The 18,471-nt window shown below is 37.0% G+C and overlaps 1 long non-coding RNA gene across 2 annotated transcripts in view; it reads left to right on the forward strand.

Annotated features, from left to right (window-relative positions):
• LOC103669545 overlaps nucleotides 1–18,471 on the forward strand; it is a 30,145-nt gene that overhangs the window by 3,846 nt on the left and 7,828 nt on the right. Inside the window, exon 2 of one of the 2 annotated variants that reach the window (XR_570328.1) lies at nucleotides 13,372–13,440. The exons of the other annotated variant lie outside the window; for it this stretch is intronic. This is a non-coding gene — a long non-coding RNA (uncharacterized LOC103669545). The remainder of the gene's footprint in view (nucleotides 1–13,371; nucleotides 13,441–18,471) is intronic. 2 annotated transcript variants of the gene reach the window in all.

Consider the following 18,471-nt stretch of genomic DNA (forward strand, 5'->3'; position numbering starts at 1 on the left):
GAGAAATTATCTGATGTAAAAAAAAAAAGTGATATAATTAGTGACTACTTCTAAGAGAAGTCCCAGAATTCTGGCAAGTTAACAATTGTTTTAGTGCTAAGTATTTGCAGTGTTTTAAGCTGCAAATTTTCATCAGTGATTTTTTTTTTTTTTTGGCTTCGTTTTCTGTTTGTTTGTTTATAAAAAGAAGTATTTGCTGTTAAGTTTCAGGATTACTCAAAAGAATTTCCATATATAAATCAATAATCAGTGGTTCTCAAACCTGGCTGCATATCAAACACTTAGTATTTTGTTTTTGGTTTTGTTTATGTGTTTGTTTCTAATCCTAGAAAGGTGGAATCCAGAATTCCTAGACTAATTAGAGCCACATGGTTGAACTCATGAATCTTTGATTTAAGAAGCATCGTAGATGATATTTTGGGGAGCCTGGGTGGCTCAGTCAAGCATCTGACTCTTGATTTCGGCTCAGGTCATGATCTCAGTGTCCATGAGATTGAACCTGGGCATCAGGCTCCATGCTTGGTGTGGAGCCTGCTTGAGATTCTCTCTATCCCTCTGCCCTCCCTCCACCCTTTCTTTCTCTCTCTCTCTAAAAAAAAAAAAAAAAAAAAAAAAATCCTAGGTGATATTTTAAGTTTCATTCTTAGCCACTCAAACTCTTCATGAACATTTTTTTCTTAGAAAAAACGGAAGATTTCAAATAATGCTGAATTCTCATCCTGGTTCCCAATCTTGGTTCCTTCTCTCCTTCCCTGACTTGGGAGCACTTCTTGTGCACAACTGAAAAATTTTGTTAGAACTCAAAAACATAAGGCCAGATTTTTAATGTTGTTATCATGTGAATTAGAGAGTACAAGTCCCAATAAAGAGAGGGAAGAATTGCCTTTTCAAGTATTTAAGGGCATCATTTAAGATGATATCTTACCAAAAGAATCTCTTCCTTCTCATGGAAAAAAAAAAAAGTTTAATTCCAATTACGCTTAGTAAGAAATGTGAGCCATGGAAATAGTAAACATATTCAGTATGTGGGGAAAACAGTTGGTATTCAGTAAACACCAAGTAATTTATTGGCTTGGCAAGGCTCCCTTGAACTCTAGTGTATAGTTAACTCTTACTTATCTAGGACCAGATTTACTATTTTGTAAATTGTTTGTAATGTCATTGAGCTTCTCCCCATCATGTTGCTAAATTCCAGGCTATCAGTAGTACTCCTGCAAGAGCAATGGAATCAAGTCAACAGTGGGCTAATATAGTTGGCTTTCAAATCCTTAAGTACGTCCTTTTCGTCACACATTGTGTTAGGTCAAAGGACAAAACCCTGCTTTTAGGGAGTTCACAGTCCTGTAGACGAAGCAGAGGGGACAAGATAAAACAACAACAGCAACAGACACTAGAATACCAATGCGGTAAGTGCTATAAAAGGGTTGTTCCGCCATGGGTACTGGACAGGCGGAGAAATCTAACTCAGGTTGGAGGGGTAGAGGGGTGGTTAATGGGAAGGCTTCCCAAAGATGTAATACCTGAGCTTAATCTTGAAGGATGAGTACAATCTAGCCATACAAAAATATTTAGGAGGTAGGCTCCAAGGCTTTTAAAAAGCACAAAAACAAAAAAAACCCAAAAGTCATTTGCACTAGAGACCCTAAGTCTAAGCTTAAAGCTCAGGTTTTTGACTCGAGCAATTGATGGGCTCAGTCTGAGACATGTTGAGTTCTAGATGTGTGAGGGATGTCCTAGTGAAGGTGTCCGTAGACGACTGGCAATCTCCTTTAACTTTAGGAAGGGGTCTGGGATGGAAATATAATGTGGAGTTGTCCTTGCTCACTTAGTAACCAAACCCACTGATGTGAATGAGTTTGCCAGGGAGAACAAGAAGGTGAGGAGGCCAGGGAGAAATCTGTGGGGAAGATGAGCTTTGAAGAGATAGGTGGAACCTGAGAAGGAACAGTCCAAGAAATAGAAAAAAGGAAAATGAGAACAACTTGATATAACGAAGGTCAACAGAAGAAGGAAGCAATCCTCTCAGATGGCTCAGAGAGGTCAGTTAAGGCAGACCTGGTAACTGGTGAGATCCAGGCAAAAGCCATGTCAGTCGGGAACATTTATTGAGCACCTCCTATGTGCCAAGCATTGTAAATGTCATGCTCTTTATTCTTCACCACAGCCTTCTGAGGGAAGGCAGTCTCATTATTACTGTCATCCTCATATTATAGATGAGTAAATTGAGACAGAGGCCCTGAGCAGAGTCATACAACTAGCATGCAGCAGATCGAAGATGACTCAGCTCTTACTGACTTCTGAGTCCAGTCTCTTAGCCATTTCTGGTTACCAGTTGTGGCAAGAAAGGAGATAATGTATGTGGATGCCTCGTTAGAGACATTTATCAGTGAAATAAGAAGGGTAGATTTTACAAAGGGGACGACACAGAGTCTAAAAAAGGTGGGTTGTAGGGCTTTATTTTTGTTTTTAAGAAGAGAGAGGTTTGTTCAACATCACTTGGCATTGGGGAAATACAAATAAAAACCGCTATGAGATACCACCTCATGCCGGTCAGAATGGCTAAATTAACAAGTTAGGAAACAACAAATGTTGACGAGGATGCAGAGAAAGGGGAACACTCTTGCACTGTGGGTGGGAATGCAAGCTGGTGCAGCCACTCTGGAAAACAGAATGGAGGTTCTTCAAAGAGTTAAAAATAGAACTGCTCTATACCCAGCAATTGCACTACTAGGTATTTACCCAAAGGATACAAACATAGTGATCTAAAAGGGCACATGCACACCAATGTTTATAGCAGCAATGTCCACAATAGCCAAACTATGGAAAGAGCCCAGATGTCCATCGACAGACGAATGGATAAAGAAGATGTGATAGGGGCGCCTGGGTGGCACAGTGAGTGGTTAAGCATCTGCCTTCGGCTCAGGGCGTGATCCCAGCATTATGGGATCGAGCCCCACATCAGGCTCCTCTGCTATGAGCCTGCTTCTTCTTCTCCCACTCCCCCTGCTTGTGTTCCCTCTCTCGCTGCCTGTCTCTATCTCTGTCGAATAAATAAATAAAATCTTTAAAAAAAGAAGATGTGATATATACATGCAATGGAATATTACTCAGCCATCAAAAAAATGAAATCTTACCATTTGCAATGACACGGATGGAACTAGAGGGTATTACGCTAGGCAAAATAGTCAATCAGAGAAAGACAAATACCATATGATTTCACTCATGTAAAATATAAAAAACAAAACAGGATTATGGGGAAGGGAGGGGAAAATAAAATAAGACAAAATCTTATAGTCTCTTAACTATAAGAGACTCTTAACTATAGGAAACAAATTGAGGGTTGCTGGAGGGAGGTAGGTGGGAGGATGGGGTACTGGGTGATGGGCATTAAAGAGGGCACTTGATGTAATGAGCACTGGGTGTTATAGGCAACTGATGAATCAATGAACTCTACCTCTGAAACCAATAATACACTATATGTTAATTAATTGAATTTAAATTAAAAAAAGAGAGAGGTTTGCACATGATTTTTTCTTTTTGAAAATATTTTTATTATGTATGCTTATTTTTTCACTTTTTTTATAATTTTTTATTGTGTTATGTTAGTCACCATACAGTACATCCCTAGTTTTTGATGTAACGTTTCATGATTCATTATTTGCGTATAACACCCAGTGCACCATGCAATATGTGCCATCCTTAATACCCATCACCGCCTATCCCAATCCCACACCCCTCTCCCCTCTGAAGCCCTCAGTTTGTTTCCCAGAGTCCATAGTCTCTCATGGTTCATTCCCCCTTCTGTTTACCCCCCCTTCATTCTTCCCTTCCTTCTCCTACCGATCTTCCTATTTTTTATGTTCCATAAATGAGTGGAACCATATGATAATTGTTTTTCTCTGCTTGACTTATTTCACTTAGTATAATCTCCTCCAGTCCCGTCCATGTTGCTGCAAATGTTGTGTAATCGTTCTCTCTGATGAGTAATATTCCATTGTATAAATGGACCACATCTTCTTAATCCAGTCATCTGTTGAAGGGCATCTCGGCTCCTTCCACAGTTTAGCTATTGTGGACAATGCTGTTATGAACATTGGGGTGCATATGGCCCTTCTCTTCACTACGTCCATATCTTTGGGGTAAGTACCCAGTAATGCAATTGCTGGATCATAGGGTAGCTCAATTTTTAACTTTTTAAGGGACCTCCACACTGTTTTCCAAAGTGGCTGTATCAACTTGCATTCCCACCAACAATGTAGGAGGGATCCCCTTTCTCCACATCCTCTCCAACATTTGTTGTTTCCTTCCTTGTCAATTTTTGCCATTCTAACTGGCGTAAGGTGGTATCTCAATGTGGTTTTGATTTGAATTTCCCTGATGGCTAGCGATTTTGAACATTTTTTCATGTGTCTGTTAGCCATTTGTATGTCTTCACTGGAAAAGTGTCTGTTCATATCTTCTGCCCATTTTTTTGATTTGATTATTTGTTTCTCATGTATTGAGCTTGAGAAGTTCTTTGTAGATCTTGGATACCAGTCTTTAATCTGTAGCGTCATTTGCAAATATCTTCTCCCATTCTGTGGACTGCCTCTTAGTTTTTTTTACTGTTTCCTTGACTATGCAGAAGCTTTTTATCTTGATGAAGTCCCACAAGTTCATTTTTGCTTTTGTTTCTCTTGCCTTTGGAGATGTGTCATGAAAAAAGTTGCTGTGGCCGATGTCAAAGAGGTTACAGCCTATGTTCTCCTCTAGGATTTTGATGGATTCCTGTCTCACATCGAGGTCTTTCATCCATTTGGAGTTTATCTTTGTGTATGGTGTGAGAGACTGGTCAAGTTTCATTCTTTTGCATGTAGCTGTCCAATTTTCCCAGCACCATTTATTGAAGAGACTGTCTTTTTTCCACTGGATGTTTTTTCCTGCTTTGTCAAAGATTAGTTGCCCAAAGAGCCGAGGGTCCATTTCTGGGTTTTCTATTCTGTTCCATTGGTCTCTGTATCTGTTTTTGTGCCAGTTACCATGCTTTCTTGGTGATCACAGCTTTGTAGTATAGCTTGAAATCGGCAACGTGATGCCCCCAGCTTTGTTTTTCCTTTTCAACAATTCCTTGACTCCTTGCACATGATTTTAAGCTAAGGAGAAAGAGCCAATGAAAAGGAAAAAAGGGAAGTGTTAAGAATGAAGAGGTTGATACATTTCTAGCCATACCTCTACTTTCTGTGGCTGGATCCGAATATATCTGTAAAGAAGCAGTCAGTTTGAATAACTGAAGCTATTTTGTACTAAGTACGTTTTGTGAAAGAAAATGCCTGTAATAAATGTCCATCCAGTCTTTTCTCATTTTGGAATCCATTAATATGACTGGTATAATTCATGATAAAGTAGGCTGAATTTCTTATTTAACTACAGCTCACAACTGTACTTGCCATATCAAATGAGGCCGTATGTATCTAGGTTCAAGGCGAATATTAACAGTGAGGGGTGGGCTCCATTTTTACATTTCCTTCTTACGTTCACATTATAAAATTGAATGCCTTCTTTCTCTCCATTGGTTACTGTGCTCCGGTAGAATGCCCGGAGTTCTTTTGTGGCACAAAAAGTGGTGCCCCTTGATGAGCTCTTACCTGATCCTGCTGGGGTACTAGAAATACTTTCAGTTCTCCCTGGTCTTGTTTTTTTTTTTAATATATGCAAATATAGTTAAACTTGACTTAAACTGAACTTCCAGTAATTATACTAGAAAGGACAATACAATCTAGTTGTTTCTTGGTTATAAAGGGCTTGTAATGAGATCCATAACCAGAGCTCTTTATACATTCCTCTCCAAAAAATAGTAGTTCTCCAGCTCTGGTGGAGTGACATCTAACTCATACTCGAGTTCATAGTTTTATACATTGAAGACGGACATACTAGGACCTCTGTGCCAAGGCACTAATGCTAGGGCTGTGGGGAAAAATGCAAAGTCCCATGCTTATGGCTTCTTTAGGGTCCTTCAACTTTCTTAGAAGAGATTACAGAAATGACTAGAATTCAGAGAAGTAAGGGGCCAATATAAATAGTAATATGGTGTTGGGTCACCTTAATTTCTTCCATTTAAAAATGATTAAAGCAGTAAGAATTTATTTTTGTTCAAGAATTTATTATTTTTTTAAAGGAATACAGAAATATCTAGAATACATTATAAGAGTTCCCCCTTACTACCTCCTCACTTCCACTTCCCTTCCCGGACTGAGGCGTTTCTCACTAATTTCTTCTCTATGCATTTTCATATGTGTGGAAGGACTTATGTAGTTTAGCACAGGCTCTTTCACAGCCGTTTGGCATAAATTATTTAAAATGCATTGTTCCATGAATTTTTCACTTAATAAAGGCTTTTCATGCCAGAAAACACAGATCTATTCTTTCGATAGTCAGTGTTGTATTATTGCTGAATAAATTTTTAAATGTATCCTACAAAAGAGAGTGAAACAAAACAATTAACTTCTAAAACTTTTGATTGGCAAACACTGGCGATTGTATTCAATTACTTCCATGTTTAATTTCTTGTTTGAGAAGACTAAGCCTAATAGAAATTTTCTTTTACCTTTTTAATCTTTTAAAAACATAAATTTAATGCATTATTTTGACATGAAATGCCTTACATAAATATTTTGCTAAAAACCAAGTGTTCTTAAAAGGAAGACTTAAGTAGAAAATACTGGAATACTACCTCATAAGAATATATAATTGAATGCTGTGGATCCCACAGGCAGAAACAGAATGAAATAAAATAAAATAAAAATCTTAAGTATCTAAGGATAATGGGAATTCTAAGGACAATGGGAGATTTTGTTTTTGTTTTTGTTTTTGTTTTGTTTTTTTTTTTTGTTTTTTTTTTTAAGATTTTATTTATTTATTTGACAGAGATAGAGACAGCCAGCGAGAGAGGGAACACAAGCAGGGGGGGTGGGAGAGGAAGAAGCAGGCTCCCAGTGGAGGAGCCTGATGTGGGGCTCGATCCCATAACACCGGGATCACGCCCTGAGCCGAAGGCAGACGCTTAACGACTGCGCCACCCAGGCGCCCCTGTTTTTTTGTTTTTAATATCAGTTCTTTTCTCATCATTGTTAAACTTATAACTAAAATATTTAAAAAAAAAACAAGATGTGAGGTGCCTGGGTGGCTCAGTGGGTTAAGTGTCTGACTCTTGGTTTTGGCTCAGGTCATGATCTCAAGGTCATGAGTTGAAGCCCCACGTCAGGCCTGGAGCTGGGCTAGACGTGGAGCCTGCTTAAAACTCAATCTCTCCCTCTTCCTCTGCCCCTCCCCCCTCCCTCTCTAAAAAAAAAAAAAAAAGATCAAACCAAAACAAACAAACAAACAAACAAAACCAAGAAGCTCTCTACATCTTGTTTAAAAATATATCTGTATGTATACATGCATAGAAAAATGTGGAGGAAAAAATAAGTTTATTTTTTACCAGTGGTTATCTCTGGGTGGCGAGATATAGTCAAGGTGATTCTTATTCTTTATCTTTTTCTGAACTTTTCAATTTTAAAAATAATGAATACATATTATTTTTCCTAATTAGAAAAGTTGAAGCAATATAATGAATTAATAGTATATGAGCTAAAGGACCATGTCTCTGGATTCAAGAAAAATAACCATTCCCTCTTAGATCTTTGTATTTCCCCACATCACTTTTTCTCAAGTAGTTGTCAGATTTTAAAAACTTATAAGGCCAAGAAATAACATTGGACCATTATACTTAATGTATAAAATTATAACCTTGGGTCAAGATAAAGTTAAACATAGACTTTTAATGTATAAATAAACACAACATCTAAAGTAGTTTATCCTAGTGCTATTAGGCCAACACACAAAATACATTTTTTATTTGCTAATAAGTTAGGTCTCTTTTGTTAAATAACTAAGATTTTTTACTTTTAATTTAGCAAAATTAAGGTTTTAAAAAAGCTTATTCTTGTCATTTCCAAAAAAAGAGGGGAAAGGAGAGAGGAAGCTGTGCTTACTGGGAAAGTTGCAACATTCAGTTCGTAAGTACTTTTTGCTTGAGATATTTTTTTCAACTACTTCTCTTACATAAGAGCCCTGTAATATCTCCATAGGGAGAAATAACACTGGGCTACATTATGTCTTTTTAATTTTTCCTCCAGATAGTGTTTACAAATCAACATGTAGGAATGACTCCATACTCAAAGTTATTAGCCAACATTGGTGTCCATTTGCCATTAAGGACAATTGGTAATTTTAACAATCAATGAGAGTTTATTTTAGGAGAAAACTTACTGAAATTTGCAGGAAATAACCTTTTTGTTCCAAAACAGCTGTCATTGAGCACCATTATATCTACAACAATTAAAATTATCTTTGGTGACTTTTAGCATTTGGCATTGCTCCATTATTGTTCAGTTAAATATTTTTCAAGTTTGCTAGGACTTTTGCCCACTGTGTGCTTACGGCCCTTTATTGTCAATATGTATCTTAGAATTCACCTTTGTGACATTACTTTTTTGTATTGTGGGAGAGAGTGTAATTTCTGAAGTGAATTGCTGGAGAAACCAAGTAACATTTGTTAGGAAAATTGCAGCACATATCTACAAGTTACTTACAAAAATATGATTACAATTTATTCCATTATGTTTGGCAACGGATATCCCTTTCTCTCTTTTTCTAGATCCTTGCAAAAAATTCCCAGTTTAAAGAATTAGCTAATGTTTAGAGGACAAAAACAGTGAAGGGTGACATGTGCTGTCATTTTGATAAATGTAACTAAAAATTGTGAAGAAAATGTCTAAGTTTAAGTCACCCGGGCCATCAGGTAGGGGATTGATTGTCAAAAACAACACCAAACAAAAACATATGATTTTGCATGGCAATGGAAGTCATAAACATGTTAGCCCAGCACCCATCCAAAATGAGTGCTGCTTAGAAAAGAATAACAAACCTGAGATCCTGTAATACGTCACCCAGTCTAAATCTTAAATAAGACCTCATGTGTTTGTTTGTCTAATTTTGAAAAAAAGGAAACATTTGTCTTCAGAAATGATTAATTAGATATTGAAACACAATAGCTTGGAGACCCTAACTGCATCAGATGATAAAAGGCAACACTTTTACAATATCTCAGGCCTTGATTACTATTAGTTTATTACTGCATTTTGAGGGAAAGAGTTTATTTGCCATGATTTTATTCAAACCAAAAAGTTATTTGGAGAATATTTAAGCATTGTAACTCATTATCTAAACCTAAAATACCGATACCAGTGAGCATTTCTTATATCCTGATACTTTTCTCAATACTTGCAAGCCCATAATTAACCTTTCGGACAAAAAAATCCTGGAAAGGATTTGAAGGGCTAGTTGGGTGAAATTTATTTATGTAACTTCAATAATCTGCAGAAATTCAAAGCAATTTAAGCGTTGTGTTACATATTTAGGACACGAATTTCTTTACGCTGACTCGCTTTGACCCTCTTCCCTCTGTTAAATCCCAGCAGATATTTTTATTTCTGAATTCCTCCTCCCCCACCCAATTTCACATCATCAAATCCTGGGCTGTTTTTGAGGAGAAATAGTAATTAACAAAACTTGGCTTTCCAACCCAGGAGGTCGAAAATGGAGGGTGTGCAATATATTATTTAAAAAGCAGATGCAGGGGTGCCTGGGTGGCACAGCGGTTAAGCATCTGCCTTCGGCTCAGGGCGTGATCCCGGCATTATGGGATCGAGCCCCACATCAGGCTCCTCTGCTATGAGCCTGCTTCTTCCTCTCCCACTCCCCTGCTTGTGTTCCCTCTCTTGCTGGCTGTCTCTATCTCTGTCAAATAAATAAATAAAATCTTTAAAAAAAATTAAAAAATAAAAAAAAAATAAAAAGCAGATGCAAACTTCTTTAAAATTTAAAATTGACTAACAACTTGAAGACAGATACTCCAAATTGTTGAAAGGCCTTATGGAATACTCGTGATCTTTCTTTTCTTGATATTTCCTGAACTTTTCAGAAATTCATGTATGTTTTCATGTATCATTTTTATGGTGAGAAAAATAGTAAAACATGGGGAAGAGTATCCCATTGATCATGAAAGTGTGAATAAAATAGGTAAAACACTGAATTTTTTCAAAGAATAAAAAAAAAGTACTTTTGTAAAAGAATCCAGGCTGCTAAACTCTTCCTCTCATTTGTGGAACATAAAGTATATTTTGGATCAAAACATGGAACATTCCAGACAATGTGAAATCTAGAAAGGAACTGCACCTGTATCCCGATGCAGCGCCAAAAAAATATAGCTACTGAATAAATAATCTTCCTAAATTAGGAAGAAGAATTCAAGTCCACTTATTACAATGCACAAAAGTGAAAGTTTTACTCTTGGCATGAATACGATAGAATCGTGAGATACGATTATCAAGAAGGTATTTTTCAGAGTTTTATTACACTGAGCAGTTTCAAGTGGAAGAGTAGATATTATAGAATATAACTCAGTGCTTTGCTTTAACTGAAAACATTTTTTATTAAACTATACCTATTTACTCTGTACATTTTGAGAATTCTTTTATTAATTATTTTCCTCAAAACTATTACTTGTGCCAAATAGAAGACATTGTATATTTTAGGATTTGCTTACCTAAACTGATACTCTTGGTGGGGATGAATTAAGCTTCTGCAGAATTTTCTGGAAGAAGAGTAACATTTACATAATGGTAATTCTAAAAAAGTGATCTTTTTCATTGGAAAATATGAAGCAATGTATGTGGAAAGCTGCAAAATCTGGAGTTACAGGCAGATTAGGCAAGGGACGTCTGGTACAAAAAAAGAATTAAATCATGGCTAAAGATTTTTCCAGTAAAAGTAGTAATTAATAAAGGGAACAAGCTATTAGCGTGACTTTTTAGAACACACTATAAATAAAACTTTTGAAAAATAATCAGAAGTTGTAAAAGAACTCTGACAAAGGAGAGGCATGAGATAAAGAGGGAAGTTGAAAAAGAATGAGTATGTGACCAGACATGTGACATTGCCATTATTTTTATTATTTTGCAGAAAACCTCAGACTAACCAAGGAGAGAAGACTGAGGAGATGAGCTAAAATTTAGCTTCTAGATGAGATCTTTTGCTCATGTCTTATGTTTTTCCTTTTTCAAAAAGTGTGTGTGTGTGTGTGTGTGTGTGTGTGTGTGTGTGTGTGTCTTTTGGGTGCATTTCACGGTAGAAAAATCTCTTGAATATTCTATAGTTTACAAAAAAAATTGAAAAGCAAATGAAGCATGTGGAACTGTTCTCAGATACAGATAAAGACAGACCAAAATTAAATCTTCACTTTTGCATTTTGAATTTCAACAGAGCTATGGTATGTTTCTTTAAACTCTGATGTTTGGCTGCACTCATTTTCATAGTATTTTTTTGCAGTTATCTTAGCAAATGCTTAAGAAATCTAAATTGACAAAACCAGTTCCAAACTAGTAAAATGATCTGTATTTATTTCTTCATTGAATCTTTTTATTCATCTTCCAGGAGCTTGCTGTACACCAAGTTCTTTCCCAAAAATAGTTTGTAAAGGTTCTAATGATCTCTACAGCAGTATCAAAAATAATTCCTTCTTTCTAATTTGGAAAACAAGAACATTAGCCATTATTTGTTTCTTAGTAATTTTCCACATGCCAGTCATCCTATCTTGGAACTTCTCAATCTCAGACCAAACTCCTCTTACTGGTGTATGACTTTTCCCATGTAACCCTTTAAATAAATTCTAAGGTTTTTCCCATAATTAATTAATCTCAGAAATCAAAATGAAACATGTCACCAGGGTCTTATTTAAAGCCAAGAAATTTATTGGCTATTATCCAGGCTTCCTTCTAAATTAAACAACCCCAAACACTCCTCTTACCATCCTTGCTTCTTGATTTTAGGCATTTTCTCCCCAGACAACTGAGGCATGTATAAGAGTTTTGACATGTCCATGTTTTAACCAAGATTGCATTTACGTTTTCTTGTGATGATGCGTAAGGAAACTTCTCTCTGAAATGTTCATATCCAGGTGCTTTTAAAAAGGTACACACAATAGAAATTAATTTCCCCATCCTCAGTATTTTTTGCTTTTTCATTTTTTTGAAAGTTCTAAAATTTAGTGGCTCAAAATCTTTTCTCAAAGTCTGACTGTTTAGGCCTGGTAACAATTTAACGTACAACTAAATCTTTATGATTTATAGATGGATTACTTAAATTATACTTTATCTTTGGTGACTCAGTTCTTCCTCACCTTTGCCACTTGGCCAGGTTCAAGGATGCTGAACATGAAGCTGAACAGAGTCAGGGTCAAACATGTAGAGTGTAATCATGGGGTGTGCGTGCATGTGTGTGCACGGGGGGAGGGGAGACAGAGACAGATTTAATTCCCAAGCCAAACTTGAGATTACCCATTTTTTAGGGGAAAAAAAAGGGCTCTCTTTTGCCGAGGTAGATAAAGCATTACATATAACTAAAGAGAAAGCTGGGCACCTCCTCTTCCTCCCTCCCTCCACTACTCCCTCCTTTCCTCTCCCACTGCTTTCCTTCCTTCCTTTCTTCAAGGCCAACAGCCTCCTCTGAGCGGAAAGCAGAGGATTCCTGGGCAGCAGCCTAGGTGGGATCCCTTCATATCCACCCCTTCATATCCACCCACCTGGTCCTCGGCTGGGCGGGACGGTGGTCAGGCTCTTGTGACCTCACCTCCCACCCCTCTGCTGGGTGCTGCCCACTGAAGCCCGCAGCCTCCTTAAGCCCTGCGCCTCCACTGACACATCTCAAGGCTAGGATGCTTTCTCCCTCCCCTTTTCCCTCTTCTGCTCTCTCCCTCTCTGTACCTCTTGCATTTATTCACATTTTCTCCATTTTCTTTCTTGAATTGAGATGAAGGAGCTGGTGATTTGATAAATTTCTATTTCTTTAAAGATAGACTTGCTGTAACTTCTAATTTTTTTTCCCTACTAGTCAGTGACCTTTGATAGAAAGAAAGCATTCTTACTACGGCTTACAGAATTGCTGCTTCGTACATGAATGAGGTGTGCAAAGGGGCTGCTGTTCATCTTCCTAAGTTTCTTATGATAATTTTAGAAAGAAAATATCGTAAACATCGAAAAGCATACTTATCCTTGGGTAGAGTTGCCAGATGTAGCAAATAAAAATACAGGACACCAGTTAAATTTAAATTTCAGATAAACAATGAATATTTGTCTAGTATGAAGTATTCTCATGCAATATTTGAGACATATGTATACTAAAAAAGTATTTTTATTTAACAGTTGCTTATCTGGGCATTCAGTATGATATATATATATATATATATATCATATATATATATTTGTAACCAGGTGTTTTTTGTTTGGGAACTAGTTATTTAGAACTTCTTGTGCCATTTCCCATGGAGATTTTACTGCCCCTGAGGATGGCCATCAGATAAAGGTGAGTAAGAGTGAAAAACTGTAATTAAAATCAATTTTGCTATTTACTTGTTCTGGCACGAGGTTCTACGGGAGGGAACAGTACATTTCTTATTTATTTGTCCCCCACTAATTCTGAATTCAAAATAATATATTGACTTTATCTTTTCTCCCTAGGGTATATATCTTCTTTCACTTCCTTCCCATTCCATCTAAAATGTAGATGGTTTAAGGAGAAAAATGTATCTACATATTCAATTCCTTACCACCTCCCTCTGAAACAGGCACTTATTTACTTAATAAACATTGTAAAAAGGGCAGCATTTCTGAACCTCTTACAAAATTACATATGCACTCGGTAGACTTTTTTCTTTGTCACGACCTCATTTTAAAATAAAATACCTGAGAAACGTGGGTAGCTATGGTAGTAATAATAGCTGGCACTGTTGGCACTTAGCCATTTGTCAGGCACTGTTGAAACATTTTATATCAAATGGCTTCAATCATTTAAATCCCCCAAACCAATGAGGTAGGCAGTATTATTATCCCCACTGTAAAGATGAGAAATTGAGGCTCAGGGAAGCTAGGTAACACCCAGTTTCCTCTGTTATTAACATATTACATTAGTATGGTAACTTTGTCACGATTAGTGGACCAATATTGATCTATTATTATTAAACTCTATACTTCATCCAGATTTCCTTAGTTTTTACCTAATGTCCCTTTTCTATGCTAGGATCCTACCCAAGACATCACATTACATCCAGTCCCCATGTCTCCTTGGCTATAACAGTTTTTTCGTTTTCGATGACCTTGACAGTTCTGAAGCATGCTACTCAGATATTTTTTAGATTGTGTCTCAGTTGGGATTTGTCTGATGTTTTATTCATGTTTAGACTAGAGTTATGGGTTTTGGGGAGAAAGACCATAGAGGTGAAGGGACATTCTCAGCGTATCATGTCAGCCGGGATCACCTGGCTGAGGTAGTGTTTGTCAGCTTTCTCCACTGTGAAGTGACTCTTCGCCCCCCTCTTTCTATACTGTGCTCTTTGAAAGGAAGTCGCTATTCCCCACCCACTCTTACTGGTAGAGAGTTATAATTGAGCTATTATAGTAATAACAGCTTTATTGAAATATAATTCACATACCTTATAATTAATCTATTTAAAGTGTACATTTCAGTGGTTCTCAATGTATTGGCAGAGTTGTGCAAACATCACCATGACCAACTTTAAAACATTTTTATCTCCCCCAAAAGAAACCCCATACCAATTAATAGGCATTTCCCTTTTTTTCCTCACCTCCCCCTTCCCCCAGCCGTGACAACCTAATCTACTTCTGTCTTTATGGATTTGCCTGTTCTGAACATTTCATATTAATGGAGTCCCAGTGATTTGTGACTGGCTTCTTTCACTTAGCAAAATGTTTTTGAGGCCCATCCGTGTTGTAGTGTGTACGTCGTTGCTCTTTCCTGCTGAATAATATCTGTTGTATGGCTATAACACATATTCTATTGTATGGATATACCACAATGGAATAGTGTTCTATTGTATGGATATACCATCAGCTGATGGACATTTGGATTGCTTTCCTTTTTGCCTACTATGGATAATGTTGGTATTCACATTTGTGCACCATTTTTCTGTGGATATGTGTTTTCATTTTTCTTGGCTAAATACCTAGGAGTAAAGTTGCTGGGTATAATTTAGCTATTTTTAAAATAAGAAAAACATGGCTGACAAGGCTGTGGGCTGGCCCTGCTTTCAGTTATCCACACGGGCTAGAAAAACCCAGCTGATTGCCCTATAAAGCCATAACACAAGGCCCCACCTCTGATCCATTGGCAGGTAACCAAATTGTAAGCCTGTTGACTAAGATGAAAGAAAACAGCTTCATAAAAGCCTGCTCACACATCCCATTCTATAAACCTATGGCAAATAACACAGTTTATATGCACTGAAAAAAATACAGATCCCATATAATCACTAGTTTCTGTTAAAAAGTTATGATGAGAAAGCTTTGCTTCTCCCAGGTCTGGATGTCCTTCAAGATGCATGGAGTAGGTCATTTACCTAAATCCTCTCTTTGACATTTTTCTATATTGCTGCCACTGTCATTGTTAGGACAAGTATTATTTATCAAGAAAATAGGTACTAAGCAGGAAGCAGTAGCCACTACTTTCTAGTGTAAGGGATATATGTATCAGTTTAAGGAAGTATTTTGTGGCAGGAAAAAAAATACATGATTACACAGCTTTAAGCACAGACACTTCTATACTGGAGAGTGTGGTGGCGGGGGGCGGGGGGGTGGGAAGAGGAACAGAAAAAAACAGCAAACCTAAAGTCTAGACTACCACTTCTTCCCATTAACCATTCATGGTAGGAACTAATTCAGGTAAGCGGCAATTTTAGAAAGTCAAAAGATACTTGTTCCTATTCTTGGTGGAAAGAAATGAAACCCAAGTGGTTTGTAACAGATAGCATGATATTATTCCCTTAAAAATAAGCAGCTTGTCAGTGCTTCCAGATAAATCCCTTTGACCATATTCATTAATCCTTGGAACTACAATCACCAAAAATAAGCAGGACACTTAGGGCTAGTCCTTTAGCAGAGGATAAGCAAGAGGGAAACAAGTCTGTTTTTAATGAAAAAACACCAGAAGACAGTATTCCACACACACTTGTCATGTCTTCTCTTTCTTTTGCTCCTTGTCCCCTCCCCAATCATCTATGATAGGGTCCCACACAAACGGAGGAAAATAACTGTTGGCTGACTCTAACTGATTTACTTCTGTATCTACCTCTAGAATTTTGCTGACTCCTGATTGCAAAGATACTTATTAAGCAATCTGTGAAAATGCAAGTGATAGTCTGGTCCCCATACATAAGGTATGCGTTGCATGAGGGTGTTAAACAAAAGAAAGTGACAGGAGATTGCTTTTCTGAAGCATGTAATCATGGCCGTCCACCTGAAATAAAGTCCTTAAATGAGCTAGATTGGCACGTGGTTTAAAATAAAGGATCTTTGGCTGGTATTCACATGGTGAAATCTGAGGGAAAATTTTACCTCGGGAAGAGGGGTAGAAACTCTTTTCCTGGGGACATTTCCAAACAGACTAGATGTGCCTCTGCTTGGAATGATGCAGATCAGAGCTGGTGTGCGGGGAATGTGTCTCAGGTGTGCAGAGATAGTGATCATTTCAGCCGTAAGGGAAGCTGGGCAGGGCCTGGGGCCCACAGAGACCCAAGACAGATCACCTTTGTCCACAAGCGTCCTCATGGATATACCCCTGAGTGCCATATAAATGCCATTTTCTATGTGCTCCACAATGTGAAAAAGGTTGAGAAGCTCATATTTAGGTGAAGTTTGCCAGAGGTTGACCTCCATGATTATTCAGTAAGGATTAAGGATATAATAAATTCCTCATCATTCCTTCTCATGAAGTTAAATAATGATGTAATAATTGCAGTCATTTTTTTAAAATTTCGTTTTAGAATTTGATTTTGTATTTATTCATTGATTTGATTGTTTGCTTGCTTGTTTATTTAGATGTTGTTTTTAAATGAAAATACGGCTACTTCTTAGGGGCAGGACTGAAGTGTTTTAGCGGGCGTTACAGACTCAGCATGAAGCAGCTGTAGCCAGGACTCGCAGAGAGTTTCAGTGCATTTATGGTTTACTAAGTTAGTGTGATTCTTGGTGTCTCGATTGATGACTGGGGTTCCACCCTATTTCTCTGCCTGAGTTTCTGTCTTGGTGTTTTGCCTGATACCCCAGAACCTCCCCGACCATAGGCCCTGTCTTGTTCTTACAAGTCTCTCCTCCAAAAGAATGAATGTCTCTGCTCCTGAAATCAAGCCCACAGCATTCCAGGGGGAAAAAAAAAAACCAAAAAAAACCAACCAAACAAAAAAACCCCCAGCATCTGTAGATAAACACATTCAGAGAGATTGCGAGTAGTTCAGCATGACTAAAATGAAGTGGAAAGATCTGAGACGAGTAAAAAATAAAATGAGGTAAGTAGGGAACATATCATGAAAGGCCTTATATGTTATTGTAAGGGTATATAATCTGTTCCTGTTCTGCTGAGGACATAATGTGGTTATAGAGGCATCATGTACGGTGTGTATAAATATAATATATTTTTAAAATTTACTTGATAATAAAATAATGCATGCTCATTAAAGAACATTTGGAAAATATAATGAAATTTAAATAATAAGATAAAGATTACCTATTATCTCATTACCCAGACAGAATCACTGATGATATTTTGGTGTATTTCTTTCCAGGTTTATTTTATATGTATGATATATTGCTGTTTAGCATAAGTAGAATAGTCTGTTTCTTTCACTTAATGATACATTTTGTACTTTTCCCATGCTGCTAAAATTCTTCCAAAACACAATTTTAATGATTGCTGAATATTTCATCTTAAGTCATACAATTTACTTAGGCATTCCTCTAGTACTTGACATTAGGTTGCTTTCAATTTTTTTCTTCTTATAAGTAATAGTGCAATAAATATTCTTGTACATAAATACTTATATTCTTCTCTGGTCATTTCCTTGGGATGGTTTCCTGGCAGTAGAATGTCTAGGTCAGGGCAAAAACTTCACATTTTTCTGCGTAAGAATTTTCAAATTACATTCCATCAAGGGTGTATTCATTTTTATTTATATCAGTGTATCTCATTATACTCTTCTCAACACTTAGAATAAAATTATTTTTTATCTTTGTGAATTTGATAAGCAAATAATGATATTTTCTTTTAATTTAAATGCATTTGGTAACTAATGAGGTGAATGCTATTTTTAATGGTCATTTGTATTTTTTTCATTAAGTGGCTTATCAATGCCATTTTCTGATTTTCCTACTGAAATGTTAGTGTAAAACTATTAAGAATAACTTAGGGGTGTCTCGGTGGCTCAGTTGGTTGAGTGTCTGACTCTTGATCTCAGCTCAGGTCTTGATCTCAGGGTCGTGAGTTCAAGCCCCACATTGCACTTGGAGCTGGGTATGGAACCTAGTTTTATTTATTAATATATATGTA

The sequence above is a fragment of the Ursus maritimus genome, unplaced genomic scaffold (genome assembly GCF_017311325.1).
Source record: "Ursus maritimus isolate PB19 unplaced genomic scaffold, ASM1731132v1 scaffold_14, whole genome shotgun sequence".
Taxonomy (NCBI): domain Eukaryota; kingdom Metazoa; phylum Chordata; class Mammalia; order Carnivora; family Ursidae; genus Ursus; species Ursus maritimus.